At 42.8% G+C, this 26238-nt stretch overlaps 1 protein-coding gene and 1 long non-coding RNA gene across 7 annotated transcripts in view; both read right to left on the bottom strand.

Moving 5' to 3' along the window:
* The window catches only part of CTNNA2 (catenin alpha 2), a 775924-nt gene that overhangs the window by 530890 nt on the left and 218796 nt on the right, over positions 1-26238 (bottom strand). The window lies entirely within an intron of this gene.
* On the bottom strand, positions 2689-17805 carry LOC122465416. Its single transcript, XR_006290262.1, has 3 exons — positions 17795-17805; positions 11546-11549; positions 2689-2820 (listed from the first exon to the last, which is right to left on the bottom strand). It is a non-coding gene; the product is annotated as an uncharacterized LOC122465416 (long non-coding RNA).

The raw sequence follows: 26238 nt of genomic DNA on the forward strand, positions 1-26238 counted from the left end.
CCCAGCCCCAGATCGGGGGCTACCGCGGTGGGGGAGAGAGGGCACATCCATTGCATTAGAAAGGTAAGACTAGTGATATTAAAATATGAGTTGTGTGCGTTTATTTGCAGATCCAAAAAACTGTTAATTAAGAGTTTTTTTATATAGCGCTTTTATCCAAAGCACTTTACAATATTTAGCTAAAGGTACAAACAACATTTGGAACGATCATCAAGTGGTCCGCTGAGACCCTCAGGGATTTTCAAGTGGCCCGCGAAAAAAAAAAAAAGGCCTACACACCTAACTTAATTCCTCTTTGGGGAAGAGATTGTCTCTTAGTTCTTTGTAGGTACAGCGCTTAGCACAATGGGGTCCTTTTCCATGACTGGAGCTCCTTGGTACCACAATAAAACAAAAGAAACAAATACATAAAAATAAATATTAAATAGATAATTCTCACCTACTAATGGATATGAGATAAATAGTCATATCAACTTGATTAGCTCTATGACCAGGAGAAGTCTGTTGAGTCATCTGAAAGATCCTGTTGGCATAGAGGGAATGGCCTTCAGTGGGTTCACTTTTTTCCTTCTGGAAATACTGGAATACCAGTGGACAATGCTTCATATTCCCTGAGGGCGGGGTCCCATCTGCCTCTGTTTTATTTACCCTCCTATTTAATGTGCATGTAAAGCCTCTATTAGTGTTAATGATATTTCCAAGGGGCATTGCTTTTCCAGAAGATTCCTGAAGCTCATCATTAATAAATAATAATACTTATTGTTATTACAGCATAACCCATAACAGGAAAGATGTTTTCAGTGGTTGGGATGCTAGCCTCGAACTCAGGAATTAAAGGTTCAATGTCTCGTTCTGCCACCAACATCCTGCATGACTTTGGACATGTTACTTAGTCTCCCTGTGCTTCAGTTCCCCATCTGTAAAACGCACATGCCTCTGCCTCAAAGGGGTGCTGTGAGGATTAATACATTAAAAAGCGTGAGGCACTCAGATAACATTGTAATGGAGGACATATTAGAACTACTTCAGTAAGAATCAAGGTGACACCATACAAAGCAAGTAGTAGTCCCTGTCTGCAGAATTTATAGTCTAGGTAGAGGAGACAGGTAAAATGCGAGTGATCAAGCAACACATTTAAAAAGTAAAAAAATGCCAATGTTGTTTGCTCCTTTTTCCCCCACTCAAAATTAAATTGTGCCAACCCATCCCCCACATTACCATTGCCCAGGTGCTACAGCCAGCCTGCTTAGGGTGACCAGATAGCAAAGGTGAAAAATAGGGCCTGGGTTGGGGGGGTAGTAGGTGCCTCTTTAGACAAAGCCCCGAACATTGGGAATGTCCCTATAAAAGCAGGACATTTGGTCACCCTAAGCCTGCTTCACCACTGATAACCCAGTACACTCACCCCTCAGTGATGCAAGCAAACAAAAGAACCCAATACAATAGTGTTTGTGTACCTGAAGCTATGTACAGACATGCCCCTTCTGCCCAAGGGGCTCCAGCTGCTCCCTACCCTATGGCCAGAGGACTAATGAGAGATTTCTTCCTCCTCCAGGACTCCCTGCACCTGGGGGCAAGAGCTGGCCACAGCACATCCCACAAGTGGGGAAATATGCACAGGTCCTATCAGGCATCAAGGCATACAGCTGAGCCTGGGACCAGATAGCTGCCCTCCATCTGAACATCATGATTGACCAAAATACCTGGTTGGCTGAGAGGCATCATCCGACCTGTTCTTAAGCCCATCAGCAGTGCCAGGCAAGTGGCTGCTCAACACTTACACCTGAAGCTGCAATCACTCGTGCCTGCCCTGCTTCTGCACTGCTCCCTTGCTTAGTTTCTGACCCCTACCCCTCTGACTTTGCCTCCTGGTTCCTGGTTGTCACAGCTCCAAACATTAGGTATGACTGCCCACTGCCTGGTCCATGACAGTTTCAGCAGCCTAAAACCAAAAGGAAGGAAGGACAGGTTCTGCCAGCAGAATGGATTTCACGAAGGTCAGCATCACCAGGGTCGGAGATAGTAGGCCCTTTGCAAAACCTGCAGATGCAGATTGCAGGCACAGAGTGAGATGCTACAGGAACAGGCTGTGCTATGCACAACTCTGATGCCAGCCCCTTGAGAACCAAAAATTCCACTGCCAGACAAGCTTGCCAGTGACCGTGGTAAAATCTGTGGGTTTCTGTTGCCCCTCCAGTCATTCCCCATCCATCAGTCCCAAGTGGGACTTATCCTCAGCCTGCTGACCCAGAAGGCCTTAGCCAGGGCCTCTCTACTCTTTGAGAAATCAAGCCCTCTCCTGAGCCAGCTTGTCTTCTTGAGAACTTTGTTCATGCCACGGTAGTGATTTTTGATGACCCAAGACATATGCATACAGCAGAAGCTGCACTCCAAGCATTGCCAGCCAGTTGCTAATTGTGTTGTTGAATTTTGATGCCTGGCAGCAGACGCCCAATGGAATGAAGCTGTGCAGCACTATCACTTCCGGCTCAACCTAGACAAAGAGATCAAAGGTGGGGCTGGTGTGGGTGGAGCCTCTGACTGGCCTGGACACCCTAACTGAACTGTGCATTAAGATGGACAACTGCTTGATGGAATACTGCCAAGACAGAAGGTCAGCTTCCCAACCCCCATCAGCCTCGCTGACTCCAACCCACTAACCTTCCACATCCTTCCTACAGCCCATAGGTGCTGGAACTAAGGGTGCTGGGTGTGCTGCCACACCACCTGGCTTCAAGTGGTTTCCACTATATACAGGGTTTACAGTCTGGTTAAATTGCTCTCAGTACCCTCACTATACAAATTTTTCCAGCACCCTTGCTACAGCCTGAACGCTCATATCTGCTGGCAGGCAGGTATGGTGCATTTTACTTAGCCATGCTGCCGGCAACCTTACCTACCAAATCCAATCACAGACTAGAAGTCCTCTGCAGCTCTGCCTGCCTGCCAAGGGCTTCCAAGACAGAGGGAATTACCCTGAAGAGAACGTCAGCAACCCAACACCCTCTGTGATGCCTGCCAAAAATCAAAGCTTCATTGACATGTTCAACAAAAAGAAAGCTGAGATCCTTCTGCCCCATCATAGCTACAACTGCCCCATCAACCTCCAGCCTGGCACAGAGCTTCCTTTCAGGTGTATCTATTCCCTCTGGAGTTATCTTAAAGAAAACTTGTTCCTAAGTGACCAGAGGAGCTAACAAACAGGAGCAGTGAACAGGTGAGTTTGGCGAGGGAGTTCTTCAGGTGAAGGAGGAGTGACTGTGTAACACTTGGGGTGAGTTTGTCATTTGATGTGTGCTTGCTGCTTGACTGAATTATATAGTGTGGTCTGTTGGGGGGAGGGGGGGACAAAGTGCAGAGCCTAAAGGCCTGCCAGGCAAAGTGGAGAGCTTCTTAATGAGGCTTTGATCCCTGACCCCTTTAGGATCCATTATCCACAGGGTGGGGCTACTCAGAGATAACAGGGGTTTAAAAAGCTAGTTCATAAGTGACCAGAGGAGCTAGTGAAAAGGAGCAACTAACAGGGGAGCTTTGTGAGGGTGTTTAGAGAGGAAGTGTGAGAGCAGCTCCCCCGATTAACATTCCCTAAATTTAGGCCAATAAACAACCTCCCCACACTATGCCCTTCCCCCAAAAAAGTTCGAGGAGTAAAAATAATGCAGGAAGAAGTCTAGCAGCAGAATGGGGGCTATCCAGTTTATTGCACTGAATATGATTATCTGCCGTGTGGGAAAGTGGCATGGGTGTGCATTCAGTGCAAGGAACTCAGGGCCCTCAGAGATCAAGTACAGGCTCTGGAGACCAGAGTGGCTGAACTGGAGGAGCTAAAGGAGAAAGAGAGGTACCTAGATAAGACTTTCTGGGACACAGTAGAGCAGACCCAACCCCAGTCTGATAACCTCTATGTTGTTGAGGAGGACAATAGTCTCTGGGAAGGAGAACTTCAAACTGCAGCAGAAGGAAGCAATCACATAGTTCGGACCCTTCTTCCAGATGATGTCATGGTATCCTCTTGCACTGAGGGTACCCCTCTGGGGGGAGGGAACCCCTTTTATTAGGAAGACACAGATAATAGTAATGGAAGAGTCTATCATTAGAAATATAGATAGCTGGGTTTATGATAACCAGGAAAATCGCACAGTGAATTACCTGCCAAGGATGAATATGTGTGGATCTCTCAAGATATCTAGACAGACTTATGTGCAGTGCTGGGGAGGAACTGGCAGTCATGATAGACTGATGACATATGGAAAGGTAGGAGAGAGGTGCTGGAGGCCAAATTTAGGCTGCAAGGTAAGAGATTGAAGTTCAGGACCTCCAAGGTAGCATTCTCTGAAATGCTTCCAGTTCCATGTGGAGGGCCAGTTAGACAGGCAGAACTGGGTCTCAATGTGTGGATGAGATGATGGTGTAGGGAGGAGGAGTTAAAATGTATTAGGAACTGGGGAAACTTTTGGGAAAGGAGGAGCCTATACACATAGGGTGGGCTCCACCTAAACCAAAATGGAACCAGATTGCTGTCACATAAAATTTAAAAAGGTTAGAGAGGAGTTTTTGAACTAAGGGTTGGGAGGCAGCCAAGAGGTTGAGAGGAGCACACAGATCGGACAGACACATCCCACAGGGGAGGCTCTGTTAATGGAGATTCCCTATATCCTAGGAAAGAGAAGAGGCTAGAAGTTGATAAAATACAGGTAGGAACTAAAGAGAAATAGTCAAATGAGAAACCGTCCAATCCAATTACATCACATAATGGCAAACAAATAAATACTGAACATTTTTATAAGTGCTTGCATAAAAATGCAATAAATCTAAATACTAAGATGGGGGAACTTGAACGCCCTGGTATTAGATAAGGATATTGATATAATATCGCAGAAACGTAGTGGAAAGATAATAATCAGTGGGACATGGTCATACCAGGGTACAAAATGTACAGGTGCTGGTAGGGAAGTGACACTATATGTGAAAGAAAGCATAGAGTCAATTAGTAAAACTCTTAAATGAATCAAACTGCACCACTGAATCTTTATGAGTAGAAAGTCCATGCTTGAATAATAAGAATATAGCAGTAGGAATATATTACCAACCACCTGACCAGAATTGTGATGGTGATATGAAATGCTCCGGGAGATTAGAAAGTCTATAACCATAAACTCAGTAATAATGGGGGATTTCCACTATCACCATACTGACTGGGTGCGGAGATAAAATGTCTATACACCATTAATGACAGCTTCCTGGAGCAGCTAGTTCTGGAATCCACATCGGGGGAGAGAGGCAATTTTTGATTTAGTTCTAACTGGAGAATAGAGTCTGGTCCAAGAGGTGAATACAGCTGAACTGCCCAGTAATAGTGACCATAATGTAACTAACTTAATGTCCTTGTGGGAGACAATATACCAAAGAAGGCCACCACTGTAGCATTTAACTTCAGAAAAGGACCTACACAAAAACAGAAATTAAAGGAGTAGCTGCATGGAAACATTTTAAAGAAACTCTATAAGAGAGGCTCAGATTAAATGTATATCCCAAATTAAAAACATAGTAAAAGGACCTAAAAAGTACCACCATGGCTAAACAGAGTAAAAGTAGTAGTTAGATTTAAAAAAGGCATCCTTCAAAAACAGTAGATCAAATCCTACTAAGGAAAATAGAAAGGAGCATAAACTCTGGCAACTCGAGTGTAAAAGCATAATTAAGCAGGCCAAAAAAGAATTAAGAAAAACTAGCAAAAGACACAAACTAACAGCAAAAAAAAAAAAAAAAAAAAAGTTTAAGTACATCATAAGCAAGAAGCCTGCCAAACAATCACTGGGGCCACTGGACAATCGAGGTGGTGAAGGAGCACTCAAGGAAGGTAAAGGCCATTGCAGAAAAGCTAAATGAATTAATTGCATTGGTCTTCACTGCAGAGGATGTGAAGGAGATTTCCACTACTGAGCTGTTCTTTTTACATGATAAATCTGAAGAACTGCCTCAGAATGAGGTGTCAATAGAGCAGGTGTTGGAATAAATAGATAAATTAAATAGTAATAAGTCACTACGACCAGATGGTATTCACCCAAGAGTTCTGAAGAAACTCAAATATGAAATTGCAGAACTACTAATTGTAGTATGTAACCTGTCACCTAAATCAGTTTCTGTTCCAGATGACTGGAGAATAGCTAATATGACACCATTTTTTTTAAAAGGTTCCAGAGGCAATCCTGACAATTACAGGGCAGAAAAGCCTAAATTCAGTAGCAGGCAAATTGGCTGAAACTATAGAAAACACCGAATTACCAGACACATAAATGGACAGGATTTGTTGGGGAGGAGTCAACATGGCTTTTGTAAAGAGGAATCATAGAATATCAGGGTTGGAAAGGACCTCAGGAGGTCATCTAGTCCAACCCCCTGCTCAAAGCAGGACCAATCCCCAACTAAATCATTCCTCACCAATCTATTAGAACTCTTTGACGGGGGACAACAAACCCATGGACAGTGGTGATTCTGTGGATATAGTGTACTTGGACTTTCAGAAAGCCTTTCACAAGGTTCCTCACCAAAGGCTCTTAAGCAAAGTAAGCAGTCATGGGATAAGAGGGAAGGTCCTCTCATGACTCAGTAACTGGTTAAAAGACAGGAAACAAATGATAGTAATAAGTGGTATGTTTTCAGAATGGAGAGAGGTAAACAGCCATGTCCCCTAAAGAACTGTACTGGGACCAGTGCTGTTCAACATATTCATAAATTATCTGGAGAAAGGGGTAAACAGTGAGGTGGCAAAACTGCCAGAATGATGGGGGTCTAAATTAGCTTTTACCACTCAAGAAAGATCTTGGAGTCTTTGTGGCTAGTTCTCTGAAAACATCTGCTCAATGTGCAATGACAACCAAAAAAGCTAACCGAATGTTCAGAATCATTAGGAAAGGGATAAGATAATAAGACAGAAAATATCATAATGCCACTCTACAAATCCATGGTACACCCACACCTTAAATACTGGATGCAGTTCTGGTCACCCTATTTCACAAAAGATATTAGAATTGGAAAAGGTACAGAGAAGAGCAACAAAAATGATAGGGGTGTGGAACAGCTTCCATATGTATAGTGACTAAAAAGACTGGGACTGTTCATTTTAGGAAAGAGATTATTGGAGGGGGGATATGATAGAGGTCTATAAAATCATGAATACTGTGGAGAAAAAGTGTTATGTATCCCTTCATATGAAATTGATAGGCAGCAGGTTTAAAACAAACATAAGGACATACTTCTTCAAGCAATGCACAGTCAGACTGTGGAACTCATTTCTAGGGGATGTTGTTAAGGCCAAAACTATAACTGGGTTCAAAAAATAATTAGATAAGTTCATGGAGGATATTTCCATCAATGGGTATTAGCCAAGATGATCAGGGATGCACCCCATGCTCTGACTGTCCTATGCTTCTAAATGCCAGAAGCTGGGAGTGGACAACTGGGGATGGGTCCCTTAATAATTGGCCCTGTTCTGTTCATTCCCTTTGAAGTATCTGGAATTGAATATTTTCAGAAGACAGGATACTGGGCTAGATGGACCATTGGTCTGTCCCAGTATGGCTGTTCAGATGTTCTAAAACCTGAAGAAAGGGCTCATCTGTCCCTCCATGTCACCAGCCAGGGCTTCACTTTTCTTTGTAAGCAGGAGTGCTCTACAATCTTGTGTGGATTACTGGGCATTAAATAGGGTTACTATCTGTAACCGGTACCACTTACCCCTTATCCATGAGCTCTCTGAAAAGCTCTGATCTGTGAATGTCTTCACTAAACTGAACCTTCATGGAGCTTACATCTTGATTTGGATTTAAGATGATGATGAATGGAAGACCACCTTCTGCACCTAGTATTGCCATCTTGACTACTCAGTTACCTGGTTCCCATTCAAGGTCCTTATAGACCACTAAAACCTAGAATACCTCCTGACCGCCAGACATCTCAACCAAAATCAGATCCCTGGTCCCTCTTTTTTGTCCAGTTTGACTTTGTAGGTAAATGTCCAGGGATGAGAAATGGAAAGGCTGACTCAGTGTGTCACAACAATAAGTACCTCGAACCTGGCAGAGAACCTCCTTCCACAAATCATAAGGTGTCCTATTTTGTCAGTGGATAGCAGTCTGATGTTCTCTATTCATTCTCTGCTGCCCAACAATCCATTCACCACCCAGATCCACCAGGCCCTGGGTGATGCAGATGGCCAGCATGACTATGAATTCAGGCTGCAGGATGGTGTCCTCTATATCAGGAATAGGATTTATGTTACGGAGGGGCAGCCTAGACTTCAAGTCTTGAAATTGTGTCATGACGTGCTGCTGTTCTGTCACTTTGGCCAATCCGAGACTGGTTTGGTGGAGTTTCTGGTGGCCAAGTCTATGCGCTTATGTCAAGGAATATGTGAAGTCCTGTAACCTCTGCTCTCAGACAAAGTGCCTGTGCTCTGCTTTTTGCAGTACTTGCCCATTCCACCTCAGCCTTGCTCAACCTTATCTATAGACTTCATAATGGAGATGCCTCACTTTCATGGGCGCACAGTGATCCCACTGTTGGTCCATCTTCTAACTAAGATGGCAAACTTTGTTCTTGCCACACCATCTCCAGTGCCCTGGAAACTGTGTGTCTCTTCTTAGAGAAGATCTTCCATTACCACAGACTACTAACCAGAATAGTGTCTGACCAAGGCCCTTGCTCATTTGCTGTTTTTGATGGGAGTTTCTAAGACTTCTTGGAATACTCCCTCACCTCTTCTGCCTATCACCTACAAAGCAAGGGGCAAACAGAACAAGTCAACCAGATACTGGAACAGTATCTTCATTGTTTTTTGAATTGCCACCAGGATTACTGGTTTTCCCTGTTTTCCTATGTGCAATTTGCCTACAATAATACAATCTATGCCTCCACTCAACAAAACCCATTCTTTTCCTAACTATGGCTCTCACTTTCACCCAGACATACCTAGAAGTTCTATGGTACAGACTTGGCTACCCACCTGTACCAAGTGCACTGAGAACTCAAGGAACAATTGAGATCTGCTGAAGAAGCTTACAAGCACCATGCTGACCAGGCCTGCCCCGACCTTGCTGTGTCAGCTCACCCATCAGACAAGCTAGATCACCAGTACCTGGGCCCATTCAAGATTTTGAACAGGTTAACCCAGTAACAGTCAAACCGCAGCTACCCACGTTCCTAAAGTTATATCCAGTATTTCATATCTCCCTTCTAAAGACACATTGAGAACCTGTTCCTGAACTGCTCCAACCCACCTCCACTGCCCATAAGCATTTGAGGATAGGAAGAATACTTGAGCCAATGAATTCTTCACTCCTACTGAGTTAGGGGGGAAAATCCAGTACCTGCTGGATTGGGAGGGCTATGACCCAGATGAGTGGTCCAGAGAGCTGATTGAGAACATCCATTTCCTGGACCTGCTACGGGACTTCTGTTAGAATATAGATATTCAGGCCTGTCTGCAAAGGCCTGTACTTTAAGAATTTAGGTGTATTCTTATCACTTGGCTAGTTCTAGAGGTATAAAAGAAAGAATCAAAATCACTGTCTGCTGGTGTAAGGGCCTTCTCTTACTGTGACAGTCTGAGGCCCTGTTCTTAGGCTAAGACCTTTGGCTAAGCAGCAGAGGCAGCCATAAGTTGGGAAGCGACCGGTCACATCCTCACATTCCAAACTAGTCACATTGAAAGAAGGTGCTATTGGGCTGTTAGGAATACAATCCTGTCCTGATAGTGCGTATCGCCTCCAGAGAAAGGGAAGTGCCTAGAAGATGTAAAAGGAAACTTCGTTTGATAGCATCCTGTCTGGCAAGAACTCACTTATCAATAGCTGGGATGTGAAATCCTCATTTCTGTATTGTTTTGTCATTATAGTTCCCACTTTGCTCTTCTTTGTCTGTATAATCTCTGTCTGGTTCTAGATTGTTCTCATCTGCTATATAATTAATTTTGCTGGGTGTAAACTAATTAAGGGGTCGGTCCTGGGGCTGGTTTTGTTTAATATCTTCATAAATGATCTGGAGGATGGTGGGGATTGCACTCTCAGCAAATTTGCGGATGATACTAAACTGGGAGGAGTGGTAGATACGCTGGAGGGCAGGGATAGGATACAGAGGGACCTAGACAAATTGGAGGATTGGGCCAAGAGAAACCTGATGCGGTTCAATAAGGATAAGTGCAGGGTCCTGCACTTAGGACGGAAGAACCCAATGCACAGCTACAGACTAGGGACCGAATGGCTAGGCAGCAGTTCTGCGGAAAAGGACCTAGGGGTTACAGTGGACGAGAAGCTGGATATGAGTCAGCAGTGTGCCCTTGTTGCCAAGAAGGCCAATGGCATTTTGGGATGTATAAGTAGGGGCATAGCGAGCAGATCGAGGGACATGATCGTTCCCCTCTATTCGACATTGGTGAGGCCTCATCTGGAGTACTGTGTCCAGTTTTGGGCCCCACACTACAAGAAGGACGTGGATAAATTGGAGAGAGTCCAGCGAAGGGCAACAAAAATGATTAGGGGTCTGGAACACATGACTTATGAGGAGAGGCTGAGGGAACTGGGATTGTTTAGTCTGCGGAAGAGAAGAATGAGGGGGGATTTGATAGCTGCTTTCAACTACCTGAGAGGTGGTTCCAGAGAGGATGGTTCTAGACTATTCTCAGTGGTAGAAGAGGACAGGACAAGGAGTAATGGTCTCAAGTTGCAGTGGTGGAGGTTTAGGTTGGATATTAGGAAAAACTTTTTCACTAAGAGGGTGGTGAAACACTGGAATGCGTTACCTAGGGAGGTGGTAGAATCCCCTTCCTTGGAAGTTTTTAAGGTCAGGCTTAACAAAGCCTTGGCTGGGATGATTTGATTGGGGATTGGTCCTGCTTTGAGCAGGGGGTTGGACTAGATGACCTCCTGAGGTCCCTTCCAACCCTGATATTCTATGATTCTAAGGTGTTGGGATATAATTGGTTACATAATCATGTTACAATATGTTAGGATTGGTTAGTTAAATTTCAGGAAAATGATTGGTTAAGGTATAGCTAAGCAGAATTCAAGTTTTACTATATAGTCTGCAGTCAATCAGGAAGTGAGTAGGTGTGGGGGTGGGTGTATGGGTGGGGGAGATGGGAACAGGGAATGTGGGTGAGGAAATTGGAATCATGTTTTGCTAAGGGCAGGAATGGGAACAAGGACACAGGTGTAAGGCTCTGTGGTGTCAGAGCTGGGAAGGGGGACACTAAGGAAGGAAACTGGAATCATGCTTGCTGGAAGTTCACCCCAATAAACATCGAATTGTTTGCACCTTTAGACTTTGGGTATTGTTGCTCTCTGTTCATGCGAGAAGGACCAGGGAAGGAAGCGAGTGAAGGAATAAGCCCCCTAACAACTTCCATTGAATGTATCCCAAGTAGCCAGAGCCTAGGGCATCCTTGAAGGTGTGTGTTAGGGGGTGGGGAGTGGTACTGTCAGGAATCAGGGCCTGCAGCTGAGCATGGGACCAGATAATTGCCCTGCAGCTGAACACCTTGATTCACCAAACTATGTGATTGACTGAGAGGTGTCACCAGACCTACTCTTAAGCCCAGCAGCAGACTGGGCCAGCAGCTGCTCAATGCTTATACCCACAGCTGCAACCACGCATGTCCCAGACTTGCTCAAGCCCTATTCCCCTCCCAGTCCTACTCCCTGCTTGGTTCCTGACCTTGGCTCAGACTCCTGGTTCCTTACTCCAGCTCTGACCATTGGTGCGCCTTCTGGTTTCTGACTCCATTTCCAACCACTATGTCTGCCTGCCACTGCTCCAAACCAGTAGGTTTGTCTGCCCACACCTGGTCCATGACAGGCCTTCTCAAAGAACAATTATTGTCTGACACTTAAGGTCTTAATTTCAAGTTATTGGGGAATTTTTTCATGTTTCTAATAAGCAAATAAACTGTTAAATACATTACTTATTTGAGAGGTTCAATCAAATAAATGAAGAGGAAATTCTGAAGAACTAATTACATGGAACTGATAGCTCATTAAAGATGTCACTTTCCTCAGCTACTAAAAAGACAGATTCATGGATGTGGCTAGGAGAAATTAAGAGATCCAGCCAGCTCTAAGGTACACAATTATACTTTGTGCCCGACCTCAGAACTAAAGGTAATAATTTGTATCTTTAAGGAAGGATTTGAGAAATAAAGAACTGTATATATCAAGTGGCTGCATTACAACAGAATGATAGTTAAGGGTCTGAAATATTTTCCATGAATTGAAAATACCAAATCATTCATAAAAGCACAAGAGGAAGTTGGTGATAGGTCTTATTTACAGTATTGAGATCTTTTTTTTTTCCAGGATGCTCCCAGAGGACTCCATCAGTGCCAGATCCCCATTATTCTAGGCAGTGTACACACAGATGACATAAGAACAGCCATACTGGATCAGACCAAAGGTCCATCTAGCCCAGGATCCTCTCTTCCGACAGTGGCCAGTGCCAGGTGCCCCAGAGGGAATGAGCAGAGCAGGGGTAATCATCAAGTGATCCATCCCCTGTCGCTTATTCCCAACTTCTGGCAAACATGGGGCCAGATTCTCCCATCTACCAAGTTCACTTTGCAAATTCACTTTTTACTGTTTACACAACGTAAAGTGATCTTAAAATGATGAAAAGATGTGCTCCGAAATGTGCTAGAGCTGCGCTCAGTATAAGGAGAGGCATGGGAGGGATGGGGAATTTTAGGGAAGTAGGGGCCTTAAATTAGCAGCAGCAGAGAAAATTATCCCCCTGAAGTTTTAATTTATACTGGGGTGGGGCATTTGATAATCAGGAAGCTGCAACTGACTTCCCAACATCTTCAGTCAGCTCGAGTGCAGTGGATAATCAAGATAATGGACACTTCCTCAACAAATTTATAATCTAGTTTTAAATTGAGAAAAAAATGAATGTAAACAACCAAAAGGAAGATGAAGGGAGTGCAAGGGGACAAGATTACAAGGCTACATAGTCTAAAAATATTCCAAACCTCTATTTTTTTATTATTCTTTCACTGCCTATTACCTTTTTAATTTTATTATACACTTCCTTTCATTTTTCAATTATATTAATTTCTTAAATTTGTGTACTGTTTCTTTGCTTTATTTAAGTAATCTCTAAGCAATTAAGGCAGATTTACATCTATAATTTAATGCCGTGATCAAAGCCATAGTATCTTAACACACAACACATTCTATAATTGTCCTTATGAACTGAAGTGGACAATGTTCAGTGCAGTATCAGCTTCCTCAGGAGGGATCTGCAAAGAATCTGTGACCCTTTTGATAAGGTTCTGGAGCTGTTTAAAATTGTCAGCCAGGGTTGGTGGAGGTGGCATGACTGCTTTATCTAGGGCTAAAGAAGAGATTTTGGCTGGTGGAGAGATCTATTCATCAGCCCTAGCTTCCAGTTAATCAAAGGTTTCCTCCTGTGCTTCCAGTGTCCTGGAGAGGGAAGGTGATGAAGGTTGTCTAACTCTGTGATGGGTGGTGCTTGAGGCCCTAGAGAATTGCTGACGATAGACCACCCACAGGTCCCAGTATGGCCAAGGTGATGGTGCATATCAGATGGAATGGGTGGAAGCATCCATGGGTGCTCATACCAGCGAGATGGTGATTGTGGATCTCTCTCACCAGTGAGATCAACTTAGTCAGAGACCTCTGGAAAAAAGAGCCTCTATTGAAATGGAGTGGAAAACCTTGGACAATATTTGAGAGACTGAGGCAAAATTTTCAAATTGACCTACACAAGGAGGATTTTGATGAAGTGGTGGAGCAGCAGAAGAAACTTGAGGTACGACTGTGGGTACTGGACAGGCATCCAGGGATCTGGAGGTCCTTGGTACTGAGAACAGATTGGAGCCAAGAAATGGTGAGCCACGTGTCTCAGGCACAGCCAGGTCTCAGGAAAAGCAAAACTCTTGTGCCACTGAGTGTTGTGGTACTGTGTCCAGGGCTTGAGACAAAGTTGATGGTACCATGAGTCTTGAGTGCTGCAAGAGGAGTCCAGATGGAGCCCTAGCAGTCTTTTTCAGTACTGAGTATGAAGAGGTAGAGCTCTTCATGCCACCTCACTCCTTTCATGGTACCAATTGTCTATTGGAGCCCAACATTTTGAAGTCTCTAGGCTTAACAGTGCCATTGTCGGTACCTGAGGAACCAGCAGCCTCATGGGTTCTGGGTTGGAGAGATGGGAGCCAAAGTGGCTGGAGGCACTGGCAACCTTGACTTCTTTGAAGTACATTCCATACCCAGAGAACTTGGGGCACAGTCTTTGGAAGTCTTATGAGAGGACACCTGAATCTTCTTCTTAGATGCCTTGAGGAGTGTGGCTCGGAGGTAGTAGAGATAGTCAACTTACTTGAAGACCAGCATATAGGGGCAATGGGGGAGGGGTCCCCTGGCCCAGATCAGAGGCGGGGCTCAGTGAGCGATCCATCATGAGAAGACGAAGTTTGAGCTCCCTTTTTTTTAAGCTCTAGATTTTAATGCCAGATTACAGAAGTTGTGCTTTTGGGAAATATGGAATTTCCTGAGGCATTGGATGGACTGGGAGTGTCCGTCAGTCACTGGTATTACCTCCCGGTATGATAAGCAGCGTTTAAAACCGAGAGAACCAGGCATGCCCTCCCAGAAATGTAGAACTCCCAGGAGGGAAGAAATTATCTAAAACGATAACAGTCCTTTTTTCTCTCTCTCTCTCTCTAGATAATTTTCTTTTCTTTTCAAAACCACTGCAGCTAAACTACAACTAACTACTACTAACAACTATAATTAACTAGTAAAAGAGCTAAGGGGACACATTTGAGGTAAAACTCACAATGGACAACTGCGAAGGCTCTGCCCCAGGCCTAGGCCACTGAGAAGGAGCTAAGAGCGGATTGTCCACGCAGTACTATATAGCAACGGTGTGGAGCATGACACCGAGTAACACACATGAATAGGCCGAATGGACATAGCTATGTGAAACCTCCAATCAAAGGGGCATGTAGCGCTAGCACACCTAGTGTGGAGAAACCATAGGTACACTATTCTAAGAAGTAATTATTTCAAACGAACATAAAGTAGTATGTGAAAGAACATCAAAGTCATGGTCCAAAATTACCTAAATATACAGTTATCAAGGTGGGTGTTTTGTTTGTTGTTTTTGCAAATCTTGGTAAAATGTTTTACTAAAACAGTTTATGGTCCAGGTCCTAAAGTCCTTACTTAGCCCAAATTCATACTGAAGTCAAGTTTTCTTTCATATATAGAATCATAGAATATCAGGGTTGGAAGGGACCTCAGGAGGTCATCTAGTCCAACCCCCTGCTCAAAGCAGGACCAATCCCCAACTAAATCATCCCAGCCAGGGCTCTGTCAAGCCTGACCTTAAAAACTTCTAAGGAAGGAGATTCCACCACCTCCCTAGTAACGCATTCCAGTGTTTTACCACCCTCCTAGTGAAAAAGTTTTTCCTACTATCCAACTTAAACTTCCCCCACTACAGCTTGAGACCATTACTCCTTGTTCTGTCATCTGCTACCACTGAGAACAGTCTAGAGCCATCCTCTTGGGAACCCCCTTTCAGGTAGTTGAAAGCAGCTATCAAATCCCCCCTCATTCTTCTCTTCCGCAGACTAAACAATCCCAGTTCCCTCATCCTCTCCTCATAACTCATGTGTTCCAGTCCCCTAATAATTTTTGTTGCCCTCCGCTGGACTCTTTCCAATTTTTCCACATCCTTCTTGTAGTGTGGGGCCCAAAACTGGACACAGCACTCCAGATGAGGCCTCACCAATGTCGAATAGTGGGGAACGATCACGTCCCTCGATCTGCTGGCAATGCCCCTACTTATACATCCCAAAATGTCATTGGCCTTCTTGGCAACAAGGGCACACTGTTGACTCATATCCAGCTTCTCGTCCGCTGTAACCCCTAGGTCCTTTTCTGCAGAACTGCTGCCGAGCCATTCGGTCCCTAGTCTGTGGCGGTGCATGGGATTCTTCCATCCTAAGTGCAGGACTCTGCACTTGTCCTTGTTGAACCTCATCGGATTTCTTTTGGCCCAATCCTCCAATTTGTCTAGGGCCCTCTGTCTCCTATCCCTACCCTCCAGCATACCTACCTCTCCTCCCAGTTTAGTGTCATCTGCAAACTTGCTGAGAGTGCAATCCACACCATCCTCCAGATCATTTATGAAGATATTAAACAAAACCAGCCCCAGGACCGACCCTTGGGACACTCCACTTGATACCGGCTGCCAACTAGACATGGAGCCATTGGTCACTGCCCGTTGAGCCCGACAATCTAGCCAACTTTCTATCAACCTTATAGTCCATTCATCCAGCCCATACTTCTTTAACTTGCTGGCAAGAATACTGTGGGAGACCGTGTCAAAAGCTTTGCTGAAGTCAAGGAACAACACGTCCACCACTTTCCCCTCATCCACAGAGCCAGTTATCTCGTCATAGAAGGCAATTAGATTAGTCAGGCATGACTTGCCCTTGGTGAATCCATGCTGACTGTTCCTGATCACTTTCCTCTCCTCTAAGTGCTTCAGAATGGATTCCTTGAGGACCTGCTCCATGATTTTTCCAGGGACTGAGGTGAGGCTGACTGGCCTGTAGTTCCCCGGATCCTCCTCCTTCCCTTTTTTTAAAAGATGGGCACTACATTAGCCTTTTTCCAGTCGTCTGGGACTTCCCCCGATCGCCATGAGTTTTCAAAGATAATGGCCAATGGCTCTGCAATCACATCCGCCATCTCCTTTAGCACTCTCGGATGCAGCGCATCCGGCCCCATGGACTTGTGCTCATCCAGCTTTTCTAAATAGTCCCGAACCACTTCTTTCTCCACAGAGGGCTGGTCACCTCCTCCCCATGCTGTGTTGCCTAGTGCAGTAGTCTGGGAGCTGACCTTGTTCGTGAAGACAGAGGCAAAAAAAGCATTGAGTACATTAGCTTTTTCCACATCCTCTGTCACTAGGTTGCCTCCCTCATTCAGTAAGGGGCCCACACTTTCCTTGATTTTCTTCCTGTTTCTTCTTGTTACTCTTAACATCTCTTGCTAGCTGCAATTCCAGGTGTGATTTGGCCTTCCTGATTTCACTCCTGCATGCCCGAGCAATATTTTTATATTCTTCCCTGGTCATTTGTCCAATCTTCCACTTCTTGTAAGCTTCTTTTTTGTGTTTAAGATCAGCAAGGATTTCACTGTGAAGCCAAGCTGGTCGCCTGCCATATTTACTATTTTTTCTACACATCAGGATGGTTTGTCCCTGTAACCTCAATCAGCATTCTTTAAGATACAGCCAACTCTCCTGGACCCCTTTCCCCCTCATGTTATTCTCCCAGGGGATCCTGCCCATCAGTTCCCTGAGGGAGTCAGTCTGCTTTTCTGAAGTCCAGGGTCCGTGTTCTGCTGCTTTCCTTTCTTCCCTGTGTCAGGATCCTGAACTCGACCATCTCATGGTCACTGCCTCCCAGGTTCCCATCCACTTTAGCTTCCCCTACTAAGTCTTCCCGGTTTGTGAGCAGCAGGTCAAGAAGAGCTCTGCCCCTAGTTGGTTCCTCCAGCACTTGCACCAGGAACTTGTCCCCTACCCTTTCCAAAAACTTCCTGGATTGTCTGTGCACGGCTGTATTGCTCTCCCAGCAGATATCAGGGTGGTTGAAGTCTCCCATGAGAACCAGGGCCTGCGATCTAGTAACTTCCGTGAGTTGCCGGAAGAAAGCCTCGTCCACCTCATCCCCCTAGTCCGGTGGTCTACAGCAGACTCCCACCACGACATCACCCTTGTTACTCACACTTCTAAACTTAATCCAGAGACTCAGGTTTTTCTGCAGTTTCATACTTGAGCTCTGAGCAGCCATACTGCTCCCTTACATACAATGCAACTCCCCCACCTTTTCTGCCCTGCCTGTCCTTCCTGAACATTTATATCCATCCATGACAGTACTCCAGTCCTGTGAGTTATCCCACCAAGTCTCTGTTATTCCAGTCACAACATAATTCCTTGACTGTGCCAGGACTTCCAGTTCTCCCTGCTTGTTTCCCAGGCTTCTTGCATTTGTGTATAGGTAGATGATTTGTGTTGTTTTATACTTTTGTGATAGTTCATGCTCAATAATTCTATAAGTCATTTGAACTCATTCTCCAACTCAAAATTTCATAAATCTAGTTTAAAGTCAGCAGGCTAAGGACCCAGAGAACCAGCAGGAGCTCAAAAGAAGGAGAGGCAGGCTAACTGCACCTAACATTCAAACCACAAATAAAGAGGACAGTCTCTTATGGAGATTGCCATTGTTAAGAGAAAACTATTCCGTTCATATTATGATATCAGTCCACGCTCCCTGAGGGACTGTTACAACCCTATGTTTTGGTTACTTATTTTGTTTTGTAAACTTTGCCTAAGTAAGCATCCTGAAGAAAGGAGGGCTCTTGGATGGCTTTCTAAAATTAGGTCCCGAAAAAGAGAGGTTGTTCTTCTGCTCCAGACAATTTCCTGCTCTTTTCAGGAGAAACTTTAGATCTGGGCACAGGCTCAACGTACATTAGGGTGACCAGATGTCCCAATTTGGTCAGGACAGTCCTGATATTTGGAGCTTTTTCTTATATAGGTGCCAATTACACCCCCCCCCCCCATCCTGATTTTTCACACTAGTTATCTGGTCACCCTAACATACGTTAACAGGAAGCATGATGTTCTTATACTAGTGATTTGATGCTATATAACTACTAACCTTAGAAAAATCTCTTAGAAATAAAGTTGATTATCTGACAAAAGATTTCACACAAAAATACCCTTCAAAAATGTGAAAAGGACACTGTAAACTTTTCATCATTTGCTGACAGCCAATTAGTGAATGACTAATGTAAAGTGTTCCAATTCATTTATATTTATAATTAATCAACAAACTTTAAAGTCATAAATCAAAGACTCAGAGTAGCAGCCATGTTAGTCTGTATCCGCAAAAAGAAAAGGAGTACTTGTGGCACCTTAGAGACTAACAAATTTATTTGAGCACAAGCTGAAGTGAGCTGTAGCTCACAAAAGCTTATGCTCAAATAAATGTTAGTCTCTAAGGTGCCACAAGTACTCCTTTAAATCAAAGTCTGACACTATAATTCAGGTTATGAATAATTGTTTCAGGTTTCCTTACTGTTGAAGATACATTTTTTTCACAAATGTATCTTTGCTGGTACACTAAATGTACATGGATTTTTTTCAATAGATGAAATAAAATTTTAAAAAATTATATACCTTGACATGGAAACTTATTTACTGATTATTAAAGTCCTGACAAATGCCATTTTAACATGGTAGAATATACCAAATGTATTTATCTTATGAAAAATAATTAAATGCTCTCCATTTGTTTAATGCAGTGTTTCCCAAACTTGGGATGCTGCTTGTGCAGGGAAAGCCCCTGGCGGGCCGGGCTGCTTTGTTTATCTGCCGCGCCCGCAGGTTCGGCCGATCGCGGCTCCCACTGGCTGTGGTTCGCCACTGCAGGCCAATGGGGGGCTGCAGGAAGTGGTGGCCAGTACGTCCCTTGGCCCACACCACTTCCCTCAGCCCCCATTGACCTGCAGCGGCGAATTGCGGCCACTGGGAGCCACGATCAGCCGAACCTGTGGGGGGATTAGAGGTATGGAACAGCTTCCCTATGAGGAGAGATTAATAAGAGTGGGACTTTTCAGCTTGGAAAAGAGATGATTGAGGGCAGATATGATTGAGCTCTATAAAATCACGACCGGTGTGGAAAAAGTAAATAAGGAAGTGTTATTTACTCCTTCTCATAACACAATAACTAGGGGGTCAACAAATGAAATTAAGGCAGGAGGTTTAAAAACAAACAAAAGGACGTATTTCTTTACATAATGCACAGCCAACCTGTGGAATTCTTTGCCAGAGGATGTTGTGAAGGCCCAGACTATAATAGGGTTTTAAGAAAAAAAAAAAAACCAAGATAAGTTCAGGGAGGATAGGTCCATCAATGGCTATTAGCCAGGATGGGCAGGGATGGTGTCCCTAGCCTCTGTTTGCCAGAAGCTGGGAATGGGTGACGGGATGGATCACTTGATGATTCCCTGTTCTGTGCATTCCCTCTGAAGCACCTGGCACTGGCCACTGTCAGAAGACAGGATACTGGGCTAGATGGACCTTTGGTTTGACCCAGCATAGCCATTCTTATGTTCTTAACTACCCCTATTATAAGGTTTGCAAGAACTGGTCTGTACAGATGAAAACTGCTCAGATGGCCTATGTACACACATATCTGAAAAGTAAAAGAAGCATCAGCATGGGAGAAAGGCTTAGATAACTTCCTTTGAAAAAATAGTTTTAAATTTAATGTTTATACACTTCACCAGACAGCTTCATGGATTATAGATCCTCCCCCACACTCCTGAAAGTATTAATAAATCATCATTTTACACATAATACAAAAGTCAATGCAATGATATTTTCATTAAGGAGAAGTCTGAGGATTGTTGGTTTATTAGTTTTTCCCAATCTTTTTAAAGACAACAAAAGTTGCCTGTGACCATGGCAGAATCTAAAGAGAATCTATCATATCTTTTAGAAGCAAAGATAGTTTAGTTTCAATTTGTTCTAATCCAGTGGGGATTGGTTACTATTCTTCTATACCCTGTTTATTGCATGATAAAGTTATTCAAAAATAAATTACAGGATGACCGTACAATAAAAAACACTAAATGAATTTGTATTTCCATTCTAACTTTCTTTAAAAAAAAAAAAAAAATCATTTCAATGGAAGTTAGGATTATAAATACCTTTGAGGATCTGGGCCTTAATCTCTCTGTGTCAATTTTAAATTAAGGATAGTACTTCCCTAACACCCGGGGTGGTGGTAAGATAAATACATGAAAAGATTGTGCGGCACTCAGATCTAACAATAATGGGGGGCTGTATAACTACCTCAGACAGAAAGAAATGTCCTACCTCTCCCCCTCCCCCCCCCCCCCCCCCCCCCCCCCCCAAGTAAGAAAATTATACTCCAGGCTTCTAGTAGCTCTACTTGCATTGCTTGATGTTCCTGAGTTGTTATATATAAAAGTCATGATGACAGTATTGCAATCCATTTATCCACTTTGTGGTCTAGCATCCTACCTCCTCCCATTTTTCGATAACTAACACATAATAAGAAAAACAGATTTTGATGGTTTTGGTTCCAGTTTAATTTGTCCACTTTAAATATCCGCACATAACTTTTTTTTTCCCTCACATGACTTTCTGTGGTGTGAGATCATCTAAATGAATTTATTACTATACTGCTCTACTCTCCATGTTCACTGCATGGTAAATTTATTCAATAATAAATGATACTGGATGCTGTACAATAAAAATACTAAGTGGTTTTGTATTCCCATTGGATTTTTAAGTTTACTTTTGGTATCCAAGAAAGAAACAAACAGTATTTTATCATTAATTATAATCTAAATCATATTCACGATGAATTGCTATATCTTTCTGTAATATTAACTTACTAGGGAACGGAAATGCTATATAGTACAGAATAGAAACGGAAATAATTCACGTGTCCACTAGGTGGTGATATTCTACAAAAAATAGAAGACAGCAGAGACTCTTGCTGTATAATACAGGTGCAACGCACTGGAGTCCCATGCATATAACATGGTTTACAAAAGGTTTTTTCTCTGCTGCATGAATGAGGTGAGCATCCAATGATTTCCAGTGTCTACAGTTACCATTCCCTCTAAAAAACCAACTTCCACAAACTAACATAGCCCACTTATCTAAACACACAGAGACACTGAGGACAGAGTTCTGGCTCAGGTCACTCAAATGCTCTGCATTCCAGGGCAGACTGATCCTGCTGCTCAACTGTTCCACTTCAGTTGGAAGCCTCTCTGCTCCTGTAAGCGGAGGGGAGCCCGAGAGAGTAGGGAGCCCAGAGCTGCCAGAGAAGTCGTATATGGGAGACTGAGGAACTTTTGAGTCTACAAGGGGTACCAGCTGCAAGAAGCCCTGAAAAGAGGTAGCCTAAATTAACTGAATTGTATTTGGGAAAAGGAGCAGTGTGAATTTGGGAAGGGGGAGGGGGAATTTCAGCATACGCCAAGACTTCTTTCACGTCAGTGTATGGTTCTTTTCTTAAGCATGCTGCAGAACATTACGCAGTTTCTTGTGTTCTTGATCATTATCAGCCCAGTTCAACAGAACAGAACAATTAGCTCCACCCCAGTCAGACCCGCAAATATATGTAAAATATCAGAATTGCCATATTGGATCAGACCATTAGTCTGTCTAGTCTGACAGTGTCCAGTACCAGCTGCTTCAGAGGAAAGCTCAAGAAATCCTAGGTGGATATTCATGGAATAACTTGCCCATAGAAGAAGTTTCTTCCTAGCCCACTCACCTACAGGTTGACTTAAGTGCAGATTATGAGGGTTTATAGCCCTTTTTTCTGTATTTTTTTTTAATTAGTTGTATCTCTGGGTTGCTCTCATTATCCATAGAAGTGTCCCATCCTTTTTAAAAATCTTACCAAACACCAAGCCTCAACGCTATCTGGTGGGAATGAGTTGGAGGGTGCAGAGGGGAAATCGTATAAATGTTCACCCACCAAAAGGAGAATTCAAAGCTGCAGGTTTTGCACTCTTTGCCACTTTTGTACTTGGCAAAACTATTGGCTCCTATTGAAAAAATAAAAATGCTCTTGCATTTTGAAGCCTAGACATGATCTCCTCCACTAAAGAGGTAGCACTTGTAGTGGATGGCCTTATTCAAATCTTTTGAATCTATACAAATCCTTAACTAGTTTTGGTTTTATTACAAGGCAATTTTGTTTATATCAGTTATGTGTATTTGTTCAATAATGTCTAATTTTCACACTTGATCAGTTTCAGCTTTTACTTTTGTTTCCCAATGCTACTGGGACTTTATGGTCTGTATGCATTTTTAGTGGGACATTGTGATCTATAGCATTGTAATGTATTATAGCCTTAATGCGTCCAAGTTCAGTAACACCGCATCAAATTCTTTAAGCATAAACATTTGTATCCTATTTGGTAGACCAACTGATCATATATGGAATCACATGTATTTAGACAAGTTTAGCTTAGAATTTCTATACAGGGTGCTCAATCTTTTTTGTAAATGTTTGCTGTGATTCTATACTGCTCCAGTTTCTATTCTGATATTTACTTTTAATTAATTTATTTCCAGTGTCACAAACCAAGCTATTGTATACCTTTGCTTTATAAATATACTGAGATCCAACAGAGAGTTTTGTGTCAGCATCATCATAGCTTTGTATTGTAACTGTATGTTCATTAATGTAGTTTGCTTTTTATTTCTTTGCAATTTGTTTTGAGAACATGCTTTTGCAAAATGGTCACTTTTATTGCCGACATGACATTGTACCTCTTATGTTGAGCACTTTTGTTTCACAATGTGACTGTTCCCCAGTGTATTACAAACAAAAGTGTTTTCTGCTATTTGTATACCATTGTATTCTGTTTTTGTGCCTTGGTATGCAGTTTTCATTAGATGCACACCCAATCTTTCATTGCATTAAGAAGCACTGTTTTCACTAGCCCTGTAAACTTCCATTTTTTTCCCCCCGAAAGCCAAGTCAGTTTCTCACACTAACCGTACTACGACTTGATTATCAGTTATACCACAAACAATTCACTCCGTAACAGTCCCTCTGTTAAGTGCAAATTCACATGACCTAGCTTTATTATATAGATCTGCAAGATAATGCCTAGTCATTTAATCTGGCAGCTGGTTAGTAATAAAGAAATGGTGTTTTCCAAAATGACGGGCTTTGACTGATCACAGAATTATTGAAAAATTTGAATTACTTTGTGTAGCAGTTTGGAGTCTTCTTTTTCCTTCCAATAGATCACGCTGTAGATTTTCAATATCTTAGGGCCTCCTACATGCAGCAGTGTGGATGGTTAAACACACTGATTTCTCTGCAATATAAACCATTTTCCTCCAGAAATTTTTGGAAGTGTTCCAGACATCTCTTTCAGTTCTCAACCAAATTCCCTTCCTTCCAAATGGAGATTTTAGAAGGGCTTAATTTTCTCAAGTTTCAGTTTATTCTGACACCATGTAATAAAGGTATGACACACAGGCATGCTGGTAAGAAGCATGGCATGGATCAGAGTTACCAAAGATTACACAGTTCTGTCCCATGGCAGGGATAAGTAGCCAATGTCTCCAGTAGCTACTATTACAGACTGCAAAAAGAAAAGGAGTACTTGTGGCACCTTAGAGACTAACCAATTTATTTGAGCATAAGCTTTCGTGAGCTACAGCTCACTTCATCGGATCCATACTGTGGAAAGTACAGAAGATCTTTTTATACACACAAACCATGAAAAAATGGGTGTTTACCACCACAAAAGGTTTTCTCTCCCCTCACCCCACTCTCCTGCTGGTAATAGCTTATCTAAAGTGATCACTCTCCTTACAATGTGTATGATAAACAAGGTGGCCATTTCCAGCACAAATCCAGGGTTTAACAAGAACGTCGGGGGGAGGGGAGGTAGGAAAAAACAAGGGGAAATAGGTTACCTTGCATAATGACTTAGGCTTGAATAGAGACTGGGAGTGGCTAAGTCATTATGCAAGGTAATCTATTTCCCCTTGTTTTTTCCTCCCCCCCCTCCCCCCGACGTTCTTGTTAAACCCTGGATTTGTGCTGGAAATGGCCACCTTGTTTATCATACACATTGTAAGGAGAGTGATCACTTTAGATAAGCTATTACCAGCAGGAGAGTGGGGTGAGGGGAGAGAAAACCTTTTGTGGTGGTAAACACCCATTTTTTCATGGTTTGTGTGTATAAAAAGATCTTCTGTACTTTCCACAGTATGGATCCGATGAAGTGAGCTGTAGCTCACGAAAGCTTATGCTCAAATAAATTGGTTAGTCTCTAAGGTGCCACAAGTACTCTTTTTCTTTTGGCGAATACAGACTAACACAGCTGTTACTCTGAAACCTGTTATAGACTGGTCACTCTAAGGCAAACATACACACCTAGTTTTATCTGGTCATAGAATAAAATACTGAAGTGATTTGTCAGGATTTTGGGGAATACATTTACAAGGATGTTACAGAGCCTTAACATGAATGACTAACCCCAAAACGGATCTTTGTACTCTATGGAGCAGCATTGATTCAGGGCATGAGTTATGTTGATGCTCTCAGTTCCTGTGCTTTGTGCCACAACAGCCTTTGGATACCAGGAGGAGCAAATGCAGGGAAAGTCAGGCCCTTGGATGGAGAACGTTCAGTGTTTATGGAATCTCTGGAGAATTTAGCAGCCAAGTTTTTAAACAAGTCTCAACTGAGCATGCACGAACCAAGATTTTCCATATGCTTATAACTTGGTCAACTTTTCATGGAGACAGCAAAAGGTACATCCCTGACACCTCGTATCAAATTTGAAGTCCCTGCTGCAAAGCATGGAGGCATTACAGCTTCTCAACAAGACAGTTGTAAGAATTTTTAAACATGGGGAAAACAATGTATTTCATTTTTGGAAATGGCTGAACCATTTTAGCTTAAACTCCAAAACCAAAAACAAACAAACCAACAAATAAGAACAGGAACATTTTCAGCCTAAATGTCTTAAGTTTGACAAAGCTATACAGAACTGAAAACAAGGTCTCACAATGGAAAGTGCTAAGCAATTTTACCAATCTGAGGAACAACTAGTTGTGCCTCTAACACCACTTTGCATTTTATACACTTAAACAAATGATTGTCCTTTCTTCTATTATATCTTATTCTCTTTCTTTAATAAACCCTGAATTTAGACAGAAATACTTTTTGTATCTATGTTATTGGTCACAACAAGAATCTAGAGAGTCAGATAAACTGTATGGAAATTAAACATCAAACCCAAATTATCCAGTTGAAACTAAGAGCAATAATACTTACATTAAATATAGGCAATGTCAAATACTACACACTTACTATCACCTGCTTAAAACAAAAGAAAAACATCTGAAACTAAACAATATTTCAGTGTCAAACTCTGACTAAATGGATTCATAAGCTCTTTACATTCCTATATAAAATATTTCCAAAATCTAGTAAATTATAGTTTTTCTCCGAAGACTACGATACATGCAAATCATACAGAGGTAGCCGTTTCATTGCAGTATACAATCAACATGTCATAGAATATGACAATTACCATGTGAAATCTATTTAAAGATGAC

This window comes from Chelonia mydas, chromosome 4 (assembly GCF_015237465.2).
Source record: "Chelonia mydas isolate rCheMyd1 chromosome 4, rCheMyd1.pri.v2, whole genome shotgun sequence".
In the NCBI taxonomy this organism is placed as follows: Eukaryota; Metazoa; Chordata; order Testudines; family Cheloniidae; genus Chelonia; species Chelonia mydas.